This window comes from Giraffa tippelskirchi, chromosome 7, assembly GCF_054371585.1.
Source record: "Giraffa tippelskirchi isolate mGirTip1 chromosome 7, T2T-mGirTip1v1.2.pri, whole genome shotgun sequence".
Lineage (NCBI taxonomy): Eukaryota > Metazoa > Chordata > Mammalia > Artiodactyla > Giraffidae > Giraffa > Giraffa tippelskirchi.
In genome coordinates, this window is record NC_137281.1 from 136,257,380 (window position 1) to 136,284,149 (window position 26,770).

The 26,770-nt window shown below is 37.8% G+C and overlaps 1 long non-coding RNA gene and 1 pseudogene across 1 annotated transcript; one reads left to right on the forward strand and one right to left on the reverse strand.

The window, feature by feature from the left end:
• The first annotated feature begins 21 nt into the window (after positions 1-21).
• On the forward strand, positions 22-24,993 carry LOC145513457 (uncharacterized). Its single transcript, XR_014059408.1, has 4 exons — positions 22-140; positions 22,317-23,714; positions 24,032-24,446; positions 24,799-24,993. It is a non-coding gene; the product is annotated as an uncharacterized LOC145513457 (long non-coding RNA).
• On the reverse strand, positions 2,818-3,973 carry LOC145516023 (28S ribosomal RNA; annotated as a pseudogene).
• Positions 24,994-26,770: the final 1,777 nt, after the last annotated feature.

Genomic DNA, 26,770 nt, shown 5'->3' on the forward strand with positions numbered 1-26,770 from the left:
TACGTTAGCGGAAGTTTTAATGACTCATTGATTGTAACGAAGGCGTAAGTCTCCTGGCGGCGTGTCCAAGAAAGGGCAAGAAGAAAGCGAGTTCCGCCTCTTCCTCGGGCGACTGGGTCCTTCCGTTGACAGAGGGCGACGTAAGTTCCTTTCAGCGTTTAGACACTAGAACTGCCACCGAGCCAGACTCGGGTAGACAATTGGGACGTTGACCAGTAAGTTTCTGCGTGTGAGAAATACTTAGTAGTTCGAATCGGGCCCTGAAACACCCACATACACTCAGAACTTTTAAATAATGACTTCAGTGTTGGAACGCAGAGGAATCAGGCGTTTTCGCGGTCTTTGACTTGGCTGTGTCATTGGCGGGAAAAGTTATCAATTTGAACGGAGCTCCGCGTCCACCCCAGGCAATCCTGGGATTTGTGGTCCTGGGCGCAAGTGTCCCATAGCTTCGAATGTGGTTGTTGCTGCTACTTCTTCCATGTTAACAACCGCTGATAGTTACTGTGGTTTTCTTGTTTTCCGTTGTGCTTTCTTACCCTTTCGCTTATCAGCAGTATTAAAGCCAAAAGACACTTACGAAAACTAGAAGGACTTCATGTATGTAAAGATAAATACTAGTATTTAAAACATTTCACTACTGTGCCTCTGCTGATACTGCTTAGTTGCTTCAGTCGTGTCCGACTGTGCGACCCTATGGACTAACCCGCCAGGCTCCTCTATCCATGGGATTCTCCAGGCAAGAATACTGGAGTGGGTTCTTTCCAACCCAGGGATCGAACCCGGGTCTCCGGCATTGCAGGCCGATTCTTTACCACTGAACCACCAGGGAAGCCATCTGCTAGATGTTCGTGACTAACATACAAAGTGGATAGTAAAAGTCTTGGTTTTTTTGCTTTTACAGCAAAATGGTATTTGATTTTCATGTTCGTGTTCACTCGACAATATTTGAAAAGTGCTCTAAACTTGACCGTTATATATACTATTTTGTCTGTTTACGTAAATCAAGTGTTGATACGATAAAAAGCAGAACTGGCTACTGTGTTGATAGGAAAATAATGCTGTAGTTAAAATGTCAAACATGACCAATTTCAGGAGGCACACACACTGTATATTATTCAAGATTGTATTATGAAGTCCATTTTCAGTCTTATTGGAAACATGCTGGTTTAAGGCAGAGTTTCCTTGGCTTTAGGACTTCCCTGGTGGCTCAGATAGTAGAGAATCTTCCTACAACGTGGGATACCCGTGTTCGATTCCTGGGTCGGGAAGATCCTCTGGCGAAGGAAATGGCAACCCACTCCAGTACTCTTGCCTGGAAAATCCCATGGATGGAGGGGCGTGGTAGGCTACAGTCCATGGGGTTGCAAAGAGTCAAACAGGACTGAGGGACTTCACTTCACTTCCTTGGTTTTACTGAATCATGAACTCCTTTCATGTCTGTGAGCACATTTAGTAATATTTCATTGCTTTGTGTTTAGCAAAAGTGAAAATTTATAAATATCAAAAATTTTTCTGAGTGGCCCTTTTCAACATTTTTTTTTTCTATTTAATATGTAATACAAACATTCATATGTGTAAGAAAAAACAGGACTTGTTGCTGGACAAAAAATTAAGTACAATTTAGAGGATTTAAGCCAAGCAGAAACTGCTTTTATGACTGATGCTTGGAATAATTGCTTTTACAATTTTTTGTGTCTTGTAAATTATGACAGAAGGTCTTGGGTTTTCTTTGTAAATGAAACATAAGAAACATAAGTGGTTTTTTTTTCTATAATTCTCAGTACATAAAGAGCCAAACGTAGTGTAACCACCACTATATTTCTCCTTTAAATATTTGATATGATGTACTCAGTGAAATATATTGGTATGAAAATCACCATCAGACAAAAATGTAAATTGTTAGTTTTAATGCCTTCCATTAACTAACATTTTGAAAATATTTTTCCTTTTGCCCCCTATTTTAAATCAGTGATCCATTTGAGATATTAATTAAATTTGTATTACTAAGAATAAAAACTGCAGATATCAAGACTGCTGCTATGGTTAGCATGGTTCAGCAGAGTGACAAATCAACTGAATAACTGAATCCTGGGCACATTTGGCTGATCTGTATTAACTGTCCTAAGTGTTGACTCTTTTGGAATATTTCCAAAGCTCTCAAAGTGTTCCATTTAAAGAGAAACATCTTGAATAGTTGTTATGTTTTTTTTTTTAACTGAGAATTTAAATATAGAAATCACAGCAGTCACCACTACTGCCCTTTTTTTTTTTTTTTTAATTTATTTTTATTTATTTGACTGTGTCGGGTCTTAACTGCAGCACTCAGGCTTAGTTGCCCACAGCATGTGGGATCTTAGTTCCTGGCCAAGGATTGAATCTGCATCCCCTGCACTGGAAGGCAGATTCTTAACCACTGGACCATCAGGGAAGTCCCACCACTACTGCCCTTTAACCCAGGAATCATCTTTGTACACCATCTGTTGGGAAATAGTTTTAAGAAATGACCTCAAAGTGAGAGAAATGCAAGGTGATTTTTGAGATACAGGAAATGAATATTACAATCCCTGGTTGTGTTTACTTTTTGAAACTATTTATTTACTTGTTTATTTATTTGGCTGCCCCGGGTCTTAGTCATGACAGGAGGGACCTTTTAGTTGCAGCGCACAGGATCTATCGCCCTGACCAGGTCAAACTGGGCCCCCTGCATCAGGAGCATGGAGTCCCAGCCACTGGACCACCAGGGAAAGTTCCTGTGTTTACTTTTTAATATCAACACTTGTTTTTTAAATTGCTTTTTGTTTTTTTCCTTTTTTCAAACCCTTGTGTCCAGGACTTACTTTCAATAGATCACAGCAAGGGAGCTACTCTGCTGCGTATGAAACCACAACCCAGAAGCAGGTCATCTACCAATGGTTTAGCACCAGGTTCCCCACAAACCTGCGGTGGTTGGGCGAGGGGGTGGCTGCCTTTCTGGCTATGCCCTGTGTCTTAGGACGAAAGGCTTTCTGCACCAGACCCAGTCCTAATGCGTGACCTGGTCCCAACATGCAGCGGGGCACGCCATGCCGCACACGGAGGGATGCAGGCGACAGGCCACCGGCAGCGATGGCGGGGAACTGGCTATCCGAGGCCAACCGAGGATTCCCAGCGCTGCCATGTCATTCTTCCTGGGTGGGATTCTGACTTGGAGGCATTCAGTCATAATCCTACAGATGGTAGCTTTGACCCATTGACTCCTCAGCCAAGCACATACACCAAATGTCTGAACCTGCAGTTCCTCTCCTTCTGAGCAGGATTACCATGGCAACAACACATCATCAGTAGAGTAAAACTAATCTGTCTCAAGACAGTCTAGTCCCAGCTTACGTTCCCAATTAGTGGGTGAACACCCCAACACTTGGTGAATTCTGCTTCAAAATGATAGAAAGAGCTGACATCAAAGGATCAAAAAGCAACCTCACTATGAACGCTTGTCCACCACAAGCCAATTATCCCTGTGGTAACACCTCCTGCTTAAAACCCCAAAGGTCAGAAAGATCGTGAGGACCCACTTTCATGGTCTGTATTCATACCGAAAATCAAGATCAAGCAAGCTTTTGCCCTTCTGCTCCAGGGGAGGTTTCTGTCCTCCCTGAGCTTGCCTTAGGACACCATTTGCAGGTGTACAGCCCCAGTCAAACTCCCCACCTGGCACTGTCCCTGGCGGGGCACGTGGTGCTAGAAATGAGAGCCCCTTAGGGCTTGCCACTGCCACACACCCCCCACCTCCACCCGCACCTCACTCGGTCAGTGGAAAAAACGATCAGAATATTTCACTGGTGGCCTGCAAAGGCGGTGCACCCCACCCCGCCCCCTCGCAGGGACGGGTGGTGGGGCGCGGGGGGCCTCCCACTTACTCTACACCTCGCATTTCTCTTCACCATGCCAGACTAGGATCAGTCTCAACAGGGTTTTCTCTCTATGCTGATAAGGCCAAGCCCATTCCCATGGCTGTAGTTTTGCTGCATAGTAGGTAGGGACAGTGGGAATCTCATAACACTTTTCTTCATGTGTGTGTGTATATATATATATATCTATGTATTTTTTAAAATTGTGAACATGATATAGCAGGATAAACTTTGAAACCCAACCACAAATATGTATATGTTTACATATGTATGAGTGGTAAAAAAAAATTATTGAGAAATACATGATCAAAAAAGTCGGAAGTGTTAAAGAAAAAAATTATTCATGACACTTTTTAAGACGGTAAGGCAGACTTTCTTTGAGGTGGGTACTGTGGTAGGGTTCTGTAAAAAGGGAGAGAGATTAGAGTCAATTCTGAGTCCAACAGGGAAAGCAGGAATTTATACCCAGGGGATAGGGGGGCAGTGGGTGGAGGTTTACTATGAGGAAATATCAGGGTTGGGGGATTATTGCTACATTACTCAACAGTTCTTACTAAAAGTTGGTAGGTATAATCGGATATCACCTGGGGGATAATGAAGGATGAGGCACTCAATCAGATACTGAGAGAGGGTGATTCTGGTTTAACTGCCTTTCTTGCTATAGGATTCTTGAACACTGCAAGGAAGGACATGGGGCTGAAGACAATCCTAGTCAGAAGAGCACACATATATATATATACACTCCACACATACTCTCACTCCTGTTGTTATTTAGTCACTAAGTCATGTCCAACTCTTTGTGGCCCCATGGATTGCAGCATGCCAGGCTCCTCTGTCCTCCACTATCTCCTGGAGTTTGCTCAGATTCATGTCCGTTTAGCTGGTGATGCTAACTAACCATCTCATGCTCTGCTGCCTCCTTCTTTTGCCTTCAATCTTTACCAGCATCAGGATCTTTTGCAATGAGTTGGCTCTTTGCATCAGGTGGTCAAAGTATAGGAGCTTCAGCTTCAGCATCAGTCCTTCAAATGAGTCTTCAAGGTTGATTTCCTTTAGGATTGACTAGTTTGATCTCCTTGTAGTCTAAGTGACTGTCAAGAGTATTCTCCAGCACCACAGTTCGAAAGCATCAGTTCTTGAGCTCAGCCTTCTTTATGGCCCAACTCGCACATCTGTGCTGACTACTGGAAAAACCATAGCTTTGACTATATGGAGCTTTGTTGGCAAAGTGGTGTCTCTGCTTTTTAACATGCTTCCTAGGTTTGTTAATAGCTTTCCTTCCAACCAGCAAGCATCTTTTAATTTCATGGCTGCAGTCACCATCAGCAGTGACTTTGGAACCCAAGAAAATAAAATCTGTCACTGCTATATATACACAAAAATATTTTTATTTGCTATTGTTAAAATGTGAAGTCTGAATTACACATAATACTATTTGGAAATATTCAGGCTCAATCACTATACCAAGACTCAGTGAGAGAAACAGAACCAGTCGGAGATATAGATTAAGGATTTTTTTTTTTTTTGCAAGGAATTGACTTACACAATTGTGGGGGCTGGCTAGAAGACAAGTCTGAAATCTGTAGAGCAGTGTGTCAGGAGAAGGAGTCTGGAACTCTCAGGCATGAGCTGAAGTTGCAATCCACAGGCATAATTTCTTCCCAGTAACCTCGGTTCTGCTCTGAAAGCCCTTCAACTAATTGAATTGGGCTTGGCCATATTATCTAGGATAACTTATTTAAAGTCTACTGATAATGAACAGTAATTACATCTACAAAATACCTTCACGGCAGCACACAGATAAAGAACTTCAGATCTTTGAGAGTTGGGGTTCAGGCTTGGAACTCATTCCCGGAAACTATGTTTGACGTTGTGTCTTGTATTTTGGGAAGAGGGTTAGTATAAGCACACAGGATGTACAAACCAATTCCATTTCCACTCTCTGGTAAAATTCGTCTAAAAGGAATGGCTCTACCTTCAAACTCCATTCCAGCCTGTTTCTCTAACTTTCTGCCTGTTTGACTGTTCTTGAGATGTTGGCCTGACAGCCTACATTTGAAGCCTTTGGCTTGATTCCCTAGCACCAGGAATATGTTGCCCAACTCTTGAATCACAGAGGTTTCCCAATAAATAAGGCCCACCTGTAGGCATGCCTGCCTCTGTATGAGAAGGACTTCCTGGCAAGCTACCAGCTCTGGAGCTTTTGAAAATGTCAACAACATTGCCCTTGAAATCACAGGGTGGGGTGGTGGCTAGAACATCCTGTAACAGGTGCCAGTTGGTTTACACCAGTCACTGTGCCAGTTTTTCAAGATAGTGGCAGTATTTTAATTCCTTCAGTTTTAAGATGGACTTTCCTATAATCCCTTTAGACAGCTGAGAGTTGAAGAAGAGGCAGAGCTGGTACTGCAACTGATAATTATATTGACCAAAACCACCACCTACCTCTAGAAAACCCCTCCACAGAGCTGCTCAAAGGTGGTGAATTGACTGGTTTAAGCTGTTTGTTCTCTTCCTGCCACTTTGAAGTTAAAAAGAATGAACAAATAGTAAAATAGCACACTAAATGGAGTCAAGAGGAGAAGAAAGAAAGACTAGAGTATTTGACAAACCGGTCCTTGGGTCTTCTTTTTAACTAAGAATTAGGACCATAGTTTATTATAGAGATATGGTTAGGATCAACAGGAGCAACTTAGGATCTTAATAATTACTTTGAAAAAAATTTTTTTTTTCTTTTTTGACTGTGTTGCCAGGCTTAGAGGATCTTAGTTTCCCAATCAGAGATCGAACCTGGGCCAGCAGTGAAAGCGCCAAGTACTAACCACTGGACTGGCAGGGAATTCTCATCAGTTCTTTATTAAATAAGTTATGAAAGTGCCCATTTACCCATGCACGTTCAAGTTGATCCAGGGCTATTCCTCCAGATCAGCTCTAAAAGGATACAGCTGAAAGAGTTATGAATTGCTAAGGTGAACACTACTACAGATTTGTTGTTGTTCAATCGCTAAGTTGTCTGTCAACTCTTTGTGACCCCGTGAACTGCAGCACCCTTCACTGTCTCCCAGAGTTTGCTCAAAGTCATGTCCATTGAGTCACTGATGCCATCCGACCATCTTATCCTCTCGCCCCTGTCTCCTCCTGTCCTCCATCTTTCCCAGCATCAGGGTCTTTTCCAGTGAGTTGGCTCTTCACATTAGTTGGGCAAAGTATTGGAGCTTCAGCTTCAGCATCAGTTCTTCCAATGAATATTCAAGATTGATTTCTTTTAGAATTGAGCAGTTTGATTTCCTTGCAGTCCAAGGGACTCTCAAGAGTCTCCTCCAGCACCACAATTCAAAAGCATCAATTCTTCAGCACTCAGCCTTCTTTGTGGTCCAACTACACATTTACATTTTCTCTTTTATTGTACTTGTACATTCCAGGCTACTTACTTTTAAAAACTAAAGTGTGGGAAAGTTCCATCTTATACAAAAGTAGAAAAAAATGGCATGAACCATTATGTATATGACCCTATCACCCAACTTAACTGATGGCTAAACTTATATCTATGCTCTCACCCACCTTTCCACCACATCTCCTATCAGATAAGCAAGTCATTTCATTTGTAAATAGGACTCTTTGTATCTCTAAATGATGACTCCCCCACCAAATATAACTAAAATAAGCAAATACTTTAATAAGGACTAATACTCAAAACTGTATGATTTTGAAGTTATTTAATCTCTCTAAACTTCAAATTATTCATCAGGTGACAATATATTCCTTTCAATGAGATTATGAAAATTAACACAATGTAAATAAAATACTCCACACAGTGCTTGCCACAGTATAGGCATTCAGGAGCTACTGGTTCAAATTCCAGCGTTTGGTCCATTTATACCACTTGCTCTGATTATAGGAAGAATGATAAAAAAGATGTTTGCTGAGCCCTTTAGTTGTTAAAAATTATCCTTGAAAAAAATAAAAATTTAATGATAACACTAGGAGTATACAACAGCCAAGAAGTGGAATCAAAGTTTAAATGATGAAGTAGATCAAAGTTATAGGCGGAGTAGAGTGCAGTAATAAAGAGACAATTGATATGAACTTATGTGAAATACAGACTCCTTGGCTCATATCATATCCTTAGGATTTTTTTTTTTCATGTGATTTCCAATTGGTTTATATGATGGTATAATACAAAATTATTCATCTGAGCTGTAAAAGAAATATGGACACCCATCTGTTTTCTTTTGAAAGATTTCTGGAACTTTTAGCCCTCAGACTCAAATACCACTTATAACCCCACTCATTGTCTACATATTTTTGGATTTACATATAGTTTGATTCTCTCTCATCACTATCCTAGAAAAATATTTAGTAGGAGGTTGGATTTAATTTTCTAAGCATTATATTACAATAAATAAATTTCCATACCAGATGATACAAAATCCTAAGTTGTGCCAAGAATTGTAAAGATGGATCTCATCATGATTGCCAGCATCTTAATATCAGAACAATAATAATATCACATTGCAGCAAAGTCAAGTTTTCTTTCCTTTAAAGAAATGCATGATGATGGTGATAAAATACAGAGTCACAGTGAGAGTCAGAAGCTTGACTTGAGAGTCATCAGTTTGTAATCAGATGATTATAAATGATTATAGATGATTGCTCTCAGGCTAATGAAGTGAAAGGTTAAAAGAGGAAAGGAACATTAAATAAAGTCTCAGTTATGAATATACTAACCTAATTAGCATTTTCTCACCCTTAAATTCCCAACCTGAAAATCTATTCAGGGTAATTGTGATCTACACAAAGGTTTTAGTGTAGTCAGTGAAGCAGAAATAGATGTTTTTATGGATGTCCCTTGCTTTCTCCATGATCCAACGAATGTTAGCAATTTGATCTCTGGTTTCTCTGCCTTTTCTAAACCCAGCTTATACATCTGGAAGTTCTTGGTTTACATACTGTGAAAGCCTAGCGTGAATGATTTTAAGCACAACCTTCCTAGCATGTGAAATGAACCCAGTTGTATGGTACTTTGAACATTCTTTGACATTGCCTTTCTTTGGGAACTGGAAAATTCTTAAAGAGATGGGAGTACCAAGCTACCTTACCTGTCTCCTGAGAAACCTGTATATGGGTCAAGAAGCAACAGTTAGAACCAGACATGGAACAACTGACTAGTTCAAGATTGGGAAAGAAATATGACAAGGCTGTATATTGTCACTCTGCTTACTTAATGGTAGAAGGTGAAGGGGAACTAACAAGCCTCTTGAAGAGAGTGAAAGAGGAGAGTGAAAAGGCTGGCTTAAAATTCAACATTAAAAAAACAAAGACCATGGCATCCGGTCCCATCACTTCATGGCAACTAGAAAGGGGAAAAGTGGAAACAGTGACAGACTTCATTTTTCTGGGCTCCATAATCACTGCAGAGTTGCTCTGTTTTACATATTTGCAAATCCACATATGCATATATCCTTGTTTGTGCATCTTTATGCACATACACAAGTATATCTTTTGCATAAATTAGAAACAGAATTGTTGGGTCAAAGGATATGCATTTTACATTTTGATCAGTACTGCCAAACTTGATCTCCATGAAATATCTATAAGTGTGTTTACATTTCAATGAACTATTTCATGCTCATTTCCTTGTTGGATTATTATTTTTTTTGATTTGTAGAAACTTTTTATTTAGAAAGGCTGTGCTAAAATAAAAAGAAAAAAAGGCTGTGCTGAAAATGAGGGTTTCTGGCAAGCCTGAAGATATACAGTATGAAAACAGCAGGCAAACATGGGACAGGGCATCCACATAAGAAAAAAGACACTGAAGGGAGGTGAAAGGATGTAGAATACCAGCTTTTTCTATCACGTGTTTCATAGGTCTCATGTCCTTGTTTTATCGGCCTGGGCATTAGAGTCTGGTACAGTGATCTCCAAGGTAGAGTTTGCAAGATGACTTACTGAGCTTCAGAAAGAAAATATTAGAACTTGTATTTGTTTCTTTTTTATCTGAAAATAGGTTAATTTTTACTCATATGTGGAATGTCACTTTCCTCATGACTTAGTCTGAAGGTCAGATGGTCACATAAGGTGGTGGGTGTCCACCAACACAAGCAGGAATTCCGCAGCTGTCACCCTCTTGTGTTTATTATTCCTTTTCAGGACATTGTGACACATTGTACAGTGGTAGAGTAAAAGATTTACCAATCATGACACCTAGTTTTAGCTAAACTAACCTCACAAAATGGATATTGGTGCCCTACCAAGATCCTCCTTACTGGTCATTGCATTCCTCATATGTTGTGACTCTTGCTGCTAACAGCTCATAACTATACCCTTCTGCTTGGCAGGTTTGTTCTTAAATGATGGGAGTTACCTAATCAGGGAGATTAGAAATTACCACCACCCTTTAATCGCCACCCCCAGGTGGCCTGTGGCCAATGACTCAATGATAAGGGGATATAAAAGTCTTGCCTCCTTTCTTGGAGGTGACACACACAACTCCATGGTGCCATCCATGCACTGGAGCTTCTTGTAGGATCAGATTGAGGATAAACTTCAGGTAAACCCACATCCTTGCCGAGCCCCTTCTCCTGTGCTGTTCTATTTCCTGCACTGCCTTATAGGTTTCATCTGACATCCTTCAGTTTCTCCAAAACTCACTGGCACGAGAATCCTTATCTCAGACTCTGCTTCTTGAGAACCTAACCTGAGATAGTAAAACATTTGATGTTAAAACAGTCATGCAAAGAAGACAAGACAAAAAGATCAATAATAGAAGCAAAAGCAATAACCAAATGGAAGAACTAGATTTTTCCTCATTTCAGGACAATCTCTTCTTATCCAAAACATGATAAAAATGACAGTTTTTTACATGAGATTTAACAAGTCAGCCAAAAGAATTAGAAAGTAAAAGGAAGACTATTTGGGACTTCCCTGGTGGTACAGTGCATAAGACTGTACCAACTTCCAACTTCCAATGCAGGGGACATGTGTCCAATCCCTGGTCCGGGAAGATTACATGTACCGTGGAGCAGCTAAGCCTGTACAACACAACTACTGAGCCCGTGCTCCAGAGCCCACGAGTCTTAACTACTGAGCCTATACTCCACAGCTACGAAAGCCCGTGCACCTAGAGCCTGGGATCCTCAACAAGAGAAGCCACTGCAGTGAGAAGCACTGCAACGAAGAATAGCCTCTGCTTGCCACAACTAGAGAAAGCCCACACACAGCAGTGAATACCCAGTGCAACCAAAAATAAATAAGTAGCTAATCAAAAAACAAATAAGAGGAAGACTATTTGAAAGACAGATTTCTATCCACTTTTCTAGCAAATGAATCTTGCCTTAGTGGCTATAATGGATTGAGGTATTTGCTGATGGTAATATAAAACCACTGTTGGCAAGGTATTTAAAATCAATACATCCAAAATGTGAAGCTAAATCTCAACAATCTTTTGAATGATATTTAAAATTATGTGACATGTAACACTTTATACAGTTGCACTAAACTAAGTGATAAATGTTTAGATTTCTAAGTTTTCTTACTTTTGAGGTTCCTTACTTAAAAGTGGAAGACAAAACAAGACAAAAATAGTAGTAATTAAAAAGAAATCAATTCATTCACCACTGGAGAAATATATCTTTCCTGCAACAGTTAAAATAGCTAAAATAAAAAATTTTTAAAGAGACAAACTAAAATAACATTATTCAGATAACATATACTAAAGTGTATATGTATAGAAAATATTGTGCAAAGTTGAAGATTCAAGTATTAAAACAAATTATGCAGTATGGGGGGTTCCTGTTCATTTGGATGAAAGTGTTTCTCATCTGTTTCAGCTTATGGTGTTTATTAAATTCTGAGTTAAGAATGAAATACAGGAAGAACTATTTCTCTTGAGCCATTAAAAAAAAGATATTCCAGAGAGGTTATGTTTTCAATAATAAATGACTTTGCTAATAAAAACAATTTTACATGGGAAAACAAAACTGATTTTCTTGGTGGAGCAACTGATTTCACCAGGATAGATTAATTCTCTGGAACCTGGTTACGGTGCTAATGATACATGTGAAATCAAATCATTGGATTCTTCATTGGTAAGTTACAATGACAGGGAAGTTGGCGCCAGACTGTATGAACTTCTGTAGGATATCATCTATTTTAATAAAAAATAAGACATAAAAATTTCAGTGTAAGATCTTTACAGCATTTTTTAATTATCTGTAGAGTGAGCATAAAAAAATTTAATACAACAGAGAGAGGTTTACTGATACTTGTCGCAGAATCCTTAAAAGAGTGGTCAAAGTGAAGATGAGTTTCACATTTTCCTTTTACTAAAAGGAAAGTTTCGAATTTCCTGTCCGTTCCTGTGCTGACAAGTGACTCTGTATAAAACGCAACTTTGGCAGATATTTTGGGGAACAGAAAAAAGGAACACTTTATCTGTTCTTTGAAGGTAACAGTGACCTTTTAACAATGAATGGGAAAGTAACTGCTTATCAAAAACAAGTACAATTTGAAAACATGTTTGGCAATGTTTCTATCATTCTCTGACTTTATTGCTGAAAATGATTTGTCTTCTGTAAAAATTCAAGTATGCTGATATTGGGAAACAAAACTGTCAAACTTGTTTGAAAATTTTCCAAATGAAGAGTCACAGTAGATACTTAATCCATGTTAGATAAAATATACAACATCTGACTGACATTAGGGAAGATAGATATTTCTAGTGGAATTTCAACAAAAACCTTTCCATAATTAGGATATATGTAAGAAAAAATGAGAATCCTGATTTTGTACCACTTCTTTTTAAATCTTAGTAGCTTTTTGAGGTATTTTTTTTATACATTCAGTTCAGTTCAGTAGCTCAGTCCTGTCCAACTGTTTGCGACCCCATGGACTGCAGCACGCCAGGCCTCCCTGTCCATCACCAACTCCCAGAGTTTACCCAAACTCATGTCCGTTGAGTCAGTGATGCCATCCAACCATCTCATCCTCTGTTGTCCCCTTCTCCTCCCGCCCTCAATCGTTCCCAGCATCAGGGTCTTTTCAAATGAGTTTTTATACATTATAGACATTAAAACCAAGAAGTGAAATAAATTGAAAGTAGAACAAAACTTTCAAGATGCTTTATATTCAAAATGTTAAACTAAGATTTAAAAAAAAATGGAGTTATAATAATTATTGCTGAGAGCAAAATATTTGAGAATCATTAATAAGTAAAGTAAAAATTATCTTAGAAATCTCATCTTAGCAATTTCAATTCCATGTATATTTTGTAATACAAAGGACATTATAATAGTACATGTGGATAATTTATTAAGTAAAGTTTAGCAATAGATACTTAAAATTTTTTTATGATGAATGTGCAATCAGTAAAGTTTGGTGACTGTTGGATCTGGTGAATAATAAGTACTTCATGGACAGAATGCTCTTTAATCAAACTCTCCAGGCTGACACCATTAAGTGTTTTATTTTCCATTAAGTATTTAATCACATTTTAAAATAGGTGAAAATATAAGACATAAGAATGAAAAAACAATTTCCAATTTTTTTCTTGGCCTAACAGTTTTACACAGTGATGTTACACAGTGTGTGGAACTCAAACATCCTGTTTATAGCAGGAGAGCAATGTCAACAAAGCAAACATGAACCAGCCTGCTGCAGAGTGGACTGGGATCTGCCTTTCCCATTGACTATCAAGAGCCAAGAGATACCTTTCAATTATTAATTCTATTCAATGCAGATATTCTCACCATCTCACCAAATAGATAAATCACTCTTGCATTCACAGAGGTGAAGAGAAGACAACAGTATCTCCCTGAAACTTCCCAAAGAGTGGAAATTTTGGCAGACATTCCTATCTTACTGGCTGAGGCAGAATGTACAAGAAAAAGATAATGAGTTCCCCCCAAAACAGTTAAAAATCCCAAAGGCAGCTATTTACAAATTTAATATACAAGTTCAATAGCTTTCCCATAAATAGAAAAGACCCAGTTAGAAAGTAACTTCGTTATACAGCAGAAACTCACACAACATTGTAAAGCAAAAATGAAAAGAAGATACCATATAATACTATTTAAGAGATTTTGTACTCAGGGGAAAACCTAAGAAATGTGCTGGGCCTGTTTGAAGCCAGTTAGCAAATACTGAAGATGATTTGAGTATATTTGAGTATGATCTGAGTGAGCTTGATTGTCACGTCTTCAGGGAAGGCAGCCCAGACCCCCAAGTTTAGATCAAATCACTTAATATAGGCCCACTATGTATCTCTCCCGTAAAGCTTCACAATGTTACATGTGCAATTGTTTGTTTAGTCTCTCTTTCTCCTACTGGATTTAACCCCCTTGACAGAGGAGCCTGAAGGACTACAGTCCATGGGGTTGAAAGAGTCAGATACGACTTAGTCACTCAACCAACCAACCAACATGATACAGTATTGTAGTTATAATTGTATCTCTAGTGCCTAGTAGAATTCCTGGTGTAATAGGCACTCCATAGATGTTTAAGTTAGTGTTGAATCAATGAATGAGATAGAAAAACACTGTGCTTGGTTAGAAAGACTTAATGTTGTAAAAATAGTGTTTCTACGTAAATGAATCTATACACTGAGTAGAATAACAACCAGAATATCAACAGCATTATGTTTTGGAACTTGATCAAGTGTTATTAGAATGTGCCTAGATTCTGAGGATGAGTGGTATTGATGGTTAGCACAACAATGTGAATACATACAACAAAACTGTACACTTAAAAACAGTTAAAATGGTAAATTCTATGTATAGCTTACTACAATAAAAAGATCTGACTGCCCCCCAAAATTCTTCTAGAAATATGAGAGTAGATAGAAAAAAAATTTTTTAAAGAACAAATAAAGGATGAGTTTTACAAGAATTTTAAGCTGTTATAGCTACAGTACTTGAAACTCTTAGCAATCAGATAAATCAATGAAGCTGAATAAAGAATCCAGAAAAAGACAAATATTTATAAGGGAATCTAGTATATGACAAAGATGACATTTCAGAATAATGAATAAAAGATGGTGGATTCAGCAATAGTTTTAGAAAAACAATATAGCCATAAAAGAAAAGGACTGAATTTAAATTATCTCACTTCTTTAGAAAAATTATGAACTTTGAAAAGGTGATTCACATTCATGATAAAAAAATATTGAAACAGAACAAAAGCGTATGCATTATAAAGTGAATATGAAACAGGTACTTGCATATACAATTAGTGGTGCTATCAATTTATATAACCTATCTGAAGGGCAGTTTGACATCTATCAACACAAAAAAATTCACAGAAACTTTAATTACACTTTACATAAAAGCATTAAAATGTGTATACAAGGATAGTCACTGTATCTGTGTAATTTTTAAAAATCTAGCAATATCTTATATTTGTAAATAGAACACTGGTTAAACTATGCTACAAGAATGCAATAATATGGGACTTTTTCCTGGTGGTCCAGTGGTTAAGAATTCTTCCTCCAATGCTGGGGACATGAGTTCCATCCCTGGTCTGGGAACTGACCGCACGTGCCAGCGAGAAGCTAAGCCTGCACACCACAACTAGAGAGCATGTGTATTGCAATGGAAGATCCTGCCTGCTGCAACTAATTAATTGTAGCCAAATAAATAAATACATTTTAAAGATGAGTACATTAATATGTAGCTATTAAAATTAGGTAGATCCTTCATACACATTTTTAAATGAAGAAACTGCACAGAACCATATATAGAGCTCATTTTTATTTAATTGTCAAAGGGATTTTTATGCTACTGTATACATTTTTAAAAAAGTCTACAGGGTCAACAGTGGTTATTTCTGAGGAGTGAAATTATTTGACTGGGAGGAAGACTTCTGTTCTTCCCTTTGTTATATTTTAATTTTTTATGAAACTAGAGGAGTAAGTTTTATTAAGTTGTAATAAACTTTAAAAAAATCAATGTACCAAAATGGCCACTTAAAATGGCTACATTAAAATTACCCATTTAGAAATCTTTGCTGCAATCCCCATTTTAGAAAAAAGCAGCCTCTAAGCTCCAAGAACAAGAATGTCTGTAATGACAGCGATAGCACATGAAAACTTGCTCTTCCGGATATTGACTGTAGGAGGAAGTTATGCCTACTACAGCATTGTTAAAGGAAAATTAAAATGTAGTTTACAAAGTCATAGAAGTAATTTATGTGTAAATTTTAAAACTTGCATCAAAAAGGGCTTTAAGTATCCAACTAATGTTTAAAAAATTAAATAGTTCATCTGAAAGCATTAGGGTGAATTTTGTTTAATTGACATTTAGGTGTAAAATAATACATTTTATAGATAATATTAAAATTTACAACTTTCTGCTGGTTAGTTTTAGGACTTTATCAAAAACAGCGAAAGTAAGTCGTTAATGTTAACTTCCTGATTATGCAAAACTCTAATACATTGTTTTGAATAGCAACAAGAAATAGGGGTCTTCTTTCTCTTGAAGAAGCAACTACTGTTCCTCTCTTCTGTGGTTCTACATATTACTAAATTTTGAAATATAAATGTAATTTTAATTCTAATGGGAGCACTCTCTGTAACATAAAAATACTGTGAATACTGTTCTTGAAATACCACATACAGAAGTAGAATCTTTTTAAGAAATGCCAACCTATATCATCAGAATTTATACTGAGTACTTACGTGAAACATTTATATATAGAGAACCTTGAAAAATGTAGCACATGTAGGTTAATAATATTCCTGACAATATTATTAATGATATGTTAATAGGTATATAATATTGGAAATCACTATCTTACTCTCCTTTCAATATGCACAGGAAGATCTGTGTAAGTCTGGCAATAAAGATTTCCAAGCTGGTAATAATACATATTAGCCTTTTATAGTTTGAATTGGTAATTATTACCAACTGGGAACTTGTCACCTTCTTGTTGATTTGCTTTAGACCTGGAAAAACATTCCTCACCTCTACTCCAATAGCAAAAGTATGGATTTCTTTCCAGCTGTTTTACACTTTTATAATTATGGTACTAATTTATGGGTTTTCTCCCCTGTAATAGAAATGTCTTTAAGTGAAGTATTTCAAATTTAGGATTTTATGGAAAGTTTGCATAACAGAAAATAAATGTTAATTTGAAAATCTGGATAAACTTACAGCAATAGTCAGAAATTTCAGTTCAACTTACTCTTGAAGAAACTGAGTTTATTAAATACACATTATAGAATGTACTAGATGTATCTTTATATGAACTTTCATAAATGTTCTTCCTTTTTCCTTTCAAACCAAAGCATGATTTATAAGGAATATTATTTTTGAGGCAGGAGAAATTATTTTCATTTCAACAGTTTTTCAATGAAATACTGTCAATTTAAATGCTGACAAATATTTTGAAGATATTTGAAACATGGTCGTTAATGCTATTGCATGATTATTAATAAACGTTAGTGATATGAGATTTTTCATTGCACTAATTGAAATGTGGATTAATAGAGGATAATAATGCACCTGCATTTGTTTGGTAGCAATGAATTCAAAATTTGGAAAATTTTTCAATGAATTATAAAGATGCTGAATATATGAATTTAAAACAATCATAAACATGATCAGTCATTTCAAGGTTACATGATAATTCTGAAGCACAGATTGCTAAGAGATTTGTATAGTTACAAGATAAACTAAGGACAAAGTTCAGAAGGAGAAACAAAGATGTCACTCTTAAGGTTATTGGTAAAAAATGCTTTGAGGGCTCCCCTGATGGCTCAGAGGTTAAGGATCCGCCTGCCAATCCAAGAGACACGAGTTCGATCCCTGGTCCAGGAAGATCCCACATGCTGCAGAGCAACTAAGCCTGTGCACCACAACTATTGAGCTTGTGCTCTAAAGCCTGGGCGCTGCAACTATTGAACCTCAACACTGCAACTACTGAAGCCCGTGCACCCTGGAGCCCATGTCTGCAACAAGAGAAGCCATCACAATGAGAGGCCTCTGCACCACAACTAGAGAGTAGCTTACCACAACTAGAGAAAAGCTGGAGCAGCAACAAACACCCAGCACAGTCAAAAATAAATAAAATTATTTTAAAAATGCTTTGAAACTGATGATGCAGATATTCATTAAACTCATACTATAACTTTTGCTATAAATGAAATGTAGATTAGTAAAGGGCATTTATAATTTTTTATTTTTAAAAAAACTACTGACAATAAATGTTCTTGGCCAGTTTTTACAAATATGAATCACACAATTATTGATCTAAATAGTAGGGTTTGGTCTTAGACCTTCCCTGGCATACATAGGGCTGGCAAACGTGAGGCTGCCATTTCAAGCCTCATGCCCATAGTACAGATTGACCAGTGGAGGTAGTCAGGACCAAACCACAGTGAGAAAGTAAGAGAGGGCCTTGAGTACTGAGCACAAGTTCAGCGGAGTCAACACTGCCTATAAATACTGGCTAGATAATTGATTTTCAGACACTGGGTTAATATTATACAAAGAAGCCAGGTTTTAATTACCTGAGGAAAGACCTTCAATAATTACAAGGCTAAAAGGCAGAACTCAGAAGGAGAAGCACAGTTTCTAGAAGAAGGGATCTTTTTAAAGGATCTGATTATTTTGAAATGCAGTATAATATTATACTATTATGTAATATTACATGTAACACAGCAGTGTAATAGATATACAAGTAAACCGTTGTGAGAAAAAAAATAAGGTAGGGGAGGGACTTCCCTGGTGGCCCAGTGGTTAAGAATCTGCCGAGGATCCTCATTCAGCCCCTTCGGCAGGGAACTGGGAGCTCACATGCTGCAGGGCACCTAAGCCCAGGTGCCACAGCTACTGAGCCCACGCGCCACAACTAGCGATTCGTGCACTGCAACAAAAGATCCCACGTACCACAAGTAAGACTCAGTGCAGCTAAACAAAAACAAAACGAAACAGAAAACCTGCTACATCCTCTTCCACACAGAATATATCAAACTTTAAAAAAAAAGGCGGGGAAGGAGAGGAAGTGGGGAGAATTTCTGCAGGGCACATGTTACAAATGGGTAGTGAGGCAAAAATTTAATAAAGAGCGCGTTCTTCACAGACAAATCGGTCAAAAATGCCTATGTAGTTTTGAGGTGTTAGGAATTGACTCTGGGTACCTGAGATTTCTGCTTAAGCTCCAGGGAGTTTAAGGAGAGGCACTTGTCCCACTTGTGGGATCGCTGGTGCCCAGTGTGAGTAATCATCTTTCCTTCAGTTCTGAGCTTTCTTAATATATCACTGCTGGCCAATAGACCACAATATCCTTAAAAGACTTTCAGTTGACTCTAACCCCTAGAAAGGGTTTGGCAGTACAGAATCTAGGTCAAGCCCACCAAGTAGATTAGTAACTTAATAACTATGTGTCTTATTTAAGAAGAAAGTGCCATTATAATACAATAACTCAAGTGTGCAACCAAATTACCAGTTGAGCTTGTTAAAAATATGGCTGGGTTCAGGCTCCCAAGCTTTTTTGATTCGGTAAGTCTGAGATGGGGCCTGGGACTTTGCATTTCTAACAAGTTGCCAGGTGATGTCAAACTACTGGTCAGGGTATTGCACACTGAGAAATCACTGTTTCAGGTGGTTTATCCCCTTGATGTGGTTCCCTGATGTCTTTTTGTTTGACAAATGTGAAATAAAAGCTAGATTAATGGTACTAAAACTTATTGCTTAAGATCAGGTGCTACAAAGTCATTTAATGGATATCCTTAGCTTTAGGTTTTATATTCTTTCTGATTCAGATGCAGTCTAATCTTAGATTTAATGTAGATTTTAAAACTGTATATAATGAAATCAGTTCTAGCATGTAGTACCTACCAATTTCACAAATCAAAAAGCCTCAGAAATATACTTAGTGCCTCATTCCTTAATCCCCCCCCAACTCACTATAATTTGACCACTAACCTTATCACATATATTATTTAATTTGCTTTCTTAAATGTTAAATGAGAAACCCATGTGTTTTCTTTACCCTCATCCTGAATCCTTCCACTAGCATTTGACACTGTGGATCTCTTTGTTTTTCTGGGAACTCTCCTCCCTTTTTAGTGTCCTTTTCATTGACTTCTTATCTTCCACCCCTTCTCTCCTCTGCCGTTTGCAAACATCATTAATTGATTGTAGCACTCCTATCAAGGACTTCACTCATAGCTCAGTTGGTAAAGAATCTGCCTGCAATGCAGGAGACCCAGGTTCGATTTCTGGATTGGGAAGATCCCTTGGAGAAGGGAATGGTTACCCACTCCAGTATTCTTGCCTGGAGAATCCCATGGGCAGAGGAGCCTGGCAGGCTACAGTCCATGGAGTCGCAAAGAGTCAGACATGACTTTAGCGACTAAACCAACCAACTCCTATCAAAAGAATTTGAATAATTCTTCACGAAACAGCCCATAAACACTCTAAGTTGATTGGTTTTTGTCCTTGAGGTAAAACGTGTTGTGAAGACTCCCTCCAGAAGCAGATTTTAACCTCTAATTTTCTTAAGTTATACATATTTGTTTACTTCAGTATACCAAGTTATTAAATATAAAATGAATACAAATACCAATAAATATCTTCAGTATTGGGCTTTTGAACATTTTAGTATAAGTTGCTGAAGACCTGTACAGGCAGGGAGCCAACAGAGATGAATAAGATGATGAGATGACAAAAGATCAAACTAAAAATTATTTGCAGAGGTAAGTGTAAGGGTCTCATTCTATCTTCTTTCAATCCCATGCTGATTTCCAAGATATAACAGAATTTTAAATCTAACTAGACTGGGACAGAGAATACAGTCTTGATGATAAAGCAAAAACTTTCTCTTTGAATCTGAGCTATTAAAAGAAACAAGCTTTCTTTATGTTTGAAAATTACTTTGTGTACAAGGGCACTTTAAATCTCAGTAGGAAAAGGAAATAGAAATGCTGTCAGGAAAAAGGACAGGATATAGTCTTATTTATCCATTTCTTGTTGGCTCCCTGCCAATTCACAGTCACATGCAATGACAAAAAAATATAGACACTTGCAACAATCTTTAGAGTAGCACTGTTATAGCAAAAAATAATCTGAAAGTCCATTAAAAGGGTAATCTTTAAGTAAATTATGATAGATTTATGTAATTATACCATGCAGCAGTATAATTAAAAAAGGCAGATCCATTCAGTCATTCACAGGACCAATATTGAGTCTCTACTAACCCTAGGTGCCAAGAATAATGAGGAGAATATGATAGAGGGTCTCTGCCCTCATGGAGCTTCCAGGCTAGTGAATTTTTTTTTGCAAATTATATACCATATAGGTTATTACAAGATATGGAATATAATTCCCTCTGCTATACAGTAAATCCTTGTTGCTTATTTATTTTATGTATAATAGTTTATATCTGTTAACGTCATGCTCCTAATTTGTCCCTCTCTTCCTCCCTATCCCATTTTGTAACTGTAAGTTTGTTTTCTGTACAGAAATAAACTCTCAGACGATGGACATATGTTTTTAATTCTCTTGGGTAAATACCCAAGAGTGAAATTGTGGGACCATATAATAACTCTGCTTATAGTTTTAAGAAGTGCCAAACTGTTTTCCAAAGTCACTGCCACCATTTTACATTCCCATCAGCAATGTTTGAGAACTCCAATTTCTCTGTATCTTTGCCAATACTTGCTACTGTCCATCTTTTTTTATTATAGTCATCCTAGTGTGTGAAATGATATCTCATTGTGGTTTTGATTTGCTGTTCTCTGATGACAGATGACGGAGAAGGCAATGGCACCCCACTCCAGTACTCTTGCCTGGAAAACCCCATGGATGGAGGAGCCTGGTAGGCTACAGTCCATGGGGTCGCTAAGAGTCGGACACGACTGAGCGACTTCACTTTCACTTTTCCCTTTCATGCACTGGAGAAGGAAATGGCAACCCACTCCAGTATTCTTGCCTGGAGAATCCCAGGGATGGCAGAGCCTGGTGGGCTGCCGTCTATGGGGTCGCACAGAGTCGGACACGACTGAAGTGACTTAGCAGCAGCAGCAGCAGATGACAGATGATGTTGAGCATCTTTTCATGTGCTTCTAGGTCACTTGTATATCTTCTTTGGAGAAGTGTCATTCAAATCCTTTGCCTATTTTAAAAATTGGGCTATTAATCTTTTGTTATTAAGTTACAAGATTTCTACATAATCTAGATACTTAATCTTTATCAGATATGTGACACAAATATTTTCATTCTATTCTGCAGATTGTCTTTTCCTTTTTTGATGGTATACCCTTTGAGGCAGAAAAGTTTTTGATTTTGATGAAGTCCATTTTATCTATTTTTTCTGTTATTGTTTGTGCTTTTGGTGTCATATATAAGAAATTATTGCCTAATCCTTTAGGCATATACCCTGAGGAAACCGAAACTGAAAAAGACACATGTACCCCAATGTTCATTGCAGCACTGTTTACAATAGCTGGAACATGGAAGCAACCTAGATGTCCATCGACAGATGAATGGATAAAGAAGCTGTGGAATACAATGGAATATTACTCAGCCATAAAAAATGCATTTGAGCCAGTTCTAATGAGGTGGATGAACCTAGAACCAATTATTCAGAGTGAAGTAAGTCAGGAAAATAAAAACATCATATACTAACACATATATATGTAATCTAGAAAGATGGTACTGATGAAATTATTTTGCAGGGCAGCAATGGAGACACATAGAGAACAGACTTATTGACACAGGGTAGGGGAGGGAGGAGAGGGTGGGATGTATGGAGAGAGTACCATAGAAACATATTTCCATAGGTAAAATAGATAGCCAATGGGAATTTGCTGTATGACTCAGGGAACTCAAACCAGGACTCTGTAACAACCTAGAGGGGTGGGATGGGGAAGGAGATAGGAAGGTTCAAGAGGGAGGGGACATATGTGTCCCTATGGCTGATTCATGTTGATGTTTGGCTGAAACCAGTGCAATTCTGTAAAGCAATTATCCTTCAATTAAAAAATAAATTAAAAAAAGAGATTATTGCCTAATCCAAAGTCATGAATGTTTATTTTTTATTTCTATGTTTCCTTCTAAGAATTTTATAGTTTTAACCCTTAATTTGATCCATTTTGAGTTAATATTTATAAGCCTATTTTTTTAACTTGAGATTTTTTTTGAGCAAGTTTGGATTTACAGAAAAACTGGAGGAAAAATAGCCATATGGCCCCTAGTCCCCTACCCAACTTCTCCTATTAATTTTTGCATCAGTGTGATCTATTTGTTACAGTTGAAAAGCCAACACTGATACATTATTATGAACAATAAGTCCATAGTTTACATTAGGGCCCACTCTGTGTTGTACATCAAAGCACATTATTTTAATATAAAACTGCATATTAATATGTGAAAGAAGCTAATCTGAAAAGTCAATTATTGTATGATTCCAACTATATGACATTCTGGAAAAGACAAAACTATGGAGAAAGTGAAAAGATCAGTGGTTGCCAAAGCTTAGGGGGAGGTATAGGTGGAGCAAGGGGATTTTTAGGGCAATGAAATTATTTTGTATGATGCTCTAATTGTGGATATATGTCAAGTCCATAGAGTATACAACACAAAGCGTGAACCCTAATGTAAACTATGAAGTGAAGTGAAGTCGTTTAGTCGTGTCCAACTCTTTGCAACCCTATGGACCATAGCCTACCAGGCTTCTCCATCCATGGGATTTTCCAACCAAGAGTACTGGAGTGGGTTGCCATTTCCTTCTCCAGGGGATCTTCCCAACCCAGGGATCGAACTCAGGTCTCCCGCATTGTAGGCAGACGCTTTACCATCTGAGCCACTAGCTTTGTTTAATAATGATGTATCAGTGTTGGTTCCTCTATTGTAACAAATGTACTGCACAGGTGCAGGAGGTTGATGGTGGTGGAGGCTGTGAGGTGCAGTTAGTAGAATGTCAGAACTCTCTATACTTTTTGCTCAATTTTACTATGAGATTAAAACTGCCCTTAAGAAGTCTATTATATTTTTAATGAACATTGATAATTTAACTATCCATTCTAGAGGAATAAATAAATCAACTTTGGTATAATTGAGAATACTGGAGTGGGTAGCCAGTCCCTTCTCCAGCGCATCTTCTCGACTCAGGGATCAAACCAGGGTCTCCTGCATTGCAGGCAGATTCTTTACCAACTGAGCTATCAGGGAAGCCCCTAAATACCATACAGTAGGTAACAAATGAATTAAATCTATAAATTATAAACATGGATATATTTCAAAAATGTAACCCTGAACCAAAGAAAAGCAATTGTTGAATGATACCATTGATGTACATTTACAATAACACATAAAATATTGTACATTTGGTTACAGATGTACAAGTAAGTCCATAAAAGTAAAAAACTGGAAGGACTCATTACAATAATTGCCTCTGCAAATCATGAGATGGGAATATGGCAATAATTAAAAGATGTTTTAGCTTCATCTGTAATGTTTTACTTCTTTAAAAAGAGACTGAATTACTAATCATCAGTTCAGTTCAGTTCAGTCAGTGAAATGCAAATCAAAATTACAATGAAATATCATCTCACAAATGGTGACTCAAAAGTCTTCCCTAGTGGCTCAGATGGTAAAGAGTCTGCCTGCAATGCAGGAGACCCTGGTTTGATTCCTTGGTCGGGAAGATCTCCTGGAGAAGGGAATGGCAACACACTCCAGCATTCTTGCCTGGAAAATCCCATGGACGGAAGAGCCTGGTGGGCTCCAATCCATGGGGTCACAGAGTCGGACACGACTGAGCGACTAATACAGCACCTCACACCTGTTAGAATGGCTATTATCAAAAAGACAAAGATGTGCAAAAAAGGGGATCTTTGTACAATGTTGGTGGGATTTACATTGTAGTAATTTGTAAATCGTAGTAGCCACTACAGAAAAAAGTATGTTAGTTGTACAAAGGGCTTCCCTGGTAGCTCAGATGGTAAAGAATCTGCCTGCACAGTGGGATACCCAGGTTCAATCCCTGGGTTAGAAAGATCCCCTGAAGGAACTGGCAACCCACTCCAGTTGTTCAAAAGTTTTAAAAAGGACTACTATATGACCTAGCAGTCTGTGTCTGGATATTTATCTGAAGAAAACAAAAACACTTACTTGAAAAGGTGTCTGCACTCGCATGTTCACTGTAGCATTATTTGTAAGTCAAGACATGAAGCAACCTAAGAGTCCATCAATGGATGAATGGATAAAGAAAATGTGGTGTGTGTGTATATATGTATATACACACAAAATGAGATATTATCAACATTACCCGTATAAAAGAATGAAATGTTGCCATTTGCAACAACATGGTTGGCACTGAAAGGCATTATGTTAAGTGAAATAAGTCAGACAGAGAAGGGTGAATACCATATGATTTCACTTATATGTGGAATCTAAAAAACAACCAAACAAAAAAAACTCTTAAATACAGAGAACAGATTGGTGGTTGCCAGAGGTGGAGAGTGAAGAGTGAGCAAAATGGATGAAGGGGACAAAAGATACAAACTTCCAGTTATAAATAGGTCATGGGATGTATGTAATGTGCAGTATAGTGACAATGGTTAATAATACTGTATTACATACTTGAAAGTTGCTGAGAGTAAATCTTAAAAGATGTAGGAAAAAAATTGTGACTGTGTAGTGATGGATGTCGGAGAAGGTAATGGCACCCCACTCCAGTACTCTTGCCTGGAAAACCCCATGGACGGAGGAGCCTGCTAGGCTACAGTCCATGGGGTCGCTAAGAGTCGGACACGACTGAGCGACTACACTTTCACTTTTCACTTGCATGCATTGGAAAAGGAAACGGCAACCCACTCCAGTGTTCTTGCCTGGAGAATCCCAGGGACGGGGGAGCCTGGTGGGCTGCCGTCTATGGGGTCGCACAGAGTGGGACACGACTGAAGCGACTTAGCAGCAGCAGCAGTGATGTATGTTAACTAGGCATATTGGGGTGATCCTTCCATAATATATACATATATCAAATCAAGTGTACACATAAAACTAATATAATGGGAATACAGATATTATATTCTTTTAACTTTTCTGTAATTCTTAAATTCTAAAGTGAAACAGGGAATAGGTGGTGAGGAAGTAGAGACAGAATATACAGTCAGTTCTTAAGAAGTAGGGAACAGAGACATGGGACAGCATGTTTGTGTATGCTTTTGGCAGAGATTTAGTAGTAGTCATGAAAAAGTTCGTGTTTCAGGATAAAAAAGATAACTCTAGGAGGGAAATTCTATATGAACTCCAATATATATCATTAATTGGAAGGAAAAGAGGGGAGCAATTTGCAGAACAATATGTATAATATCCTGTTTTTCTTAGAAAATCCAACCTTTATAAAATGCTATTATAAAAAAAACCCACACAATTTTATATTTCAACGTATGTGAATATAGACATACAAAGGAAAAACATCCTCCAAATGGCAACAGTGATTATTTCTGGGAGGAGAATGTAGTTGTTATGGTGACGCTAATGGTAAGGAATCTACCTATAATGCATGAGATGCTAGTTTGATCCCTGGATTGGGAAGATCCCCTTAAGAAGGAAATGGCAACCCATTCCAGTATTCTTGCCTGGAAAATCCCATGGACAGAAGAGCCTCATGGGCTAGTCCATAAGGTCACAGAGTTGGACATGATTGAGTGAGCACATTACATTGCAATACATTATAATGGTCAAAATAGGACTTCTGCTTTTCTTGTATTTGAGGGTTTTTTTACAACATGAATGTATCCATATATATCTCATGTAATTTTTTTGTGGTGAGTAACTTCTCATTTCTGTGAAAAAATTTCATTGTAAGAGAACAGCTGACAGATGTTTGTTAATCTTGTTTTCTAACAGAACTTTTGAAATATTTTTTAAAATGCC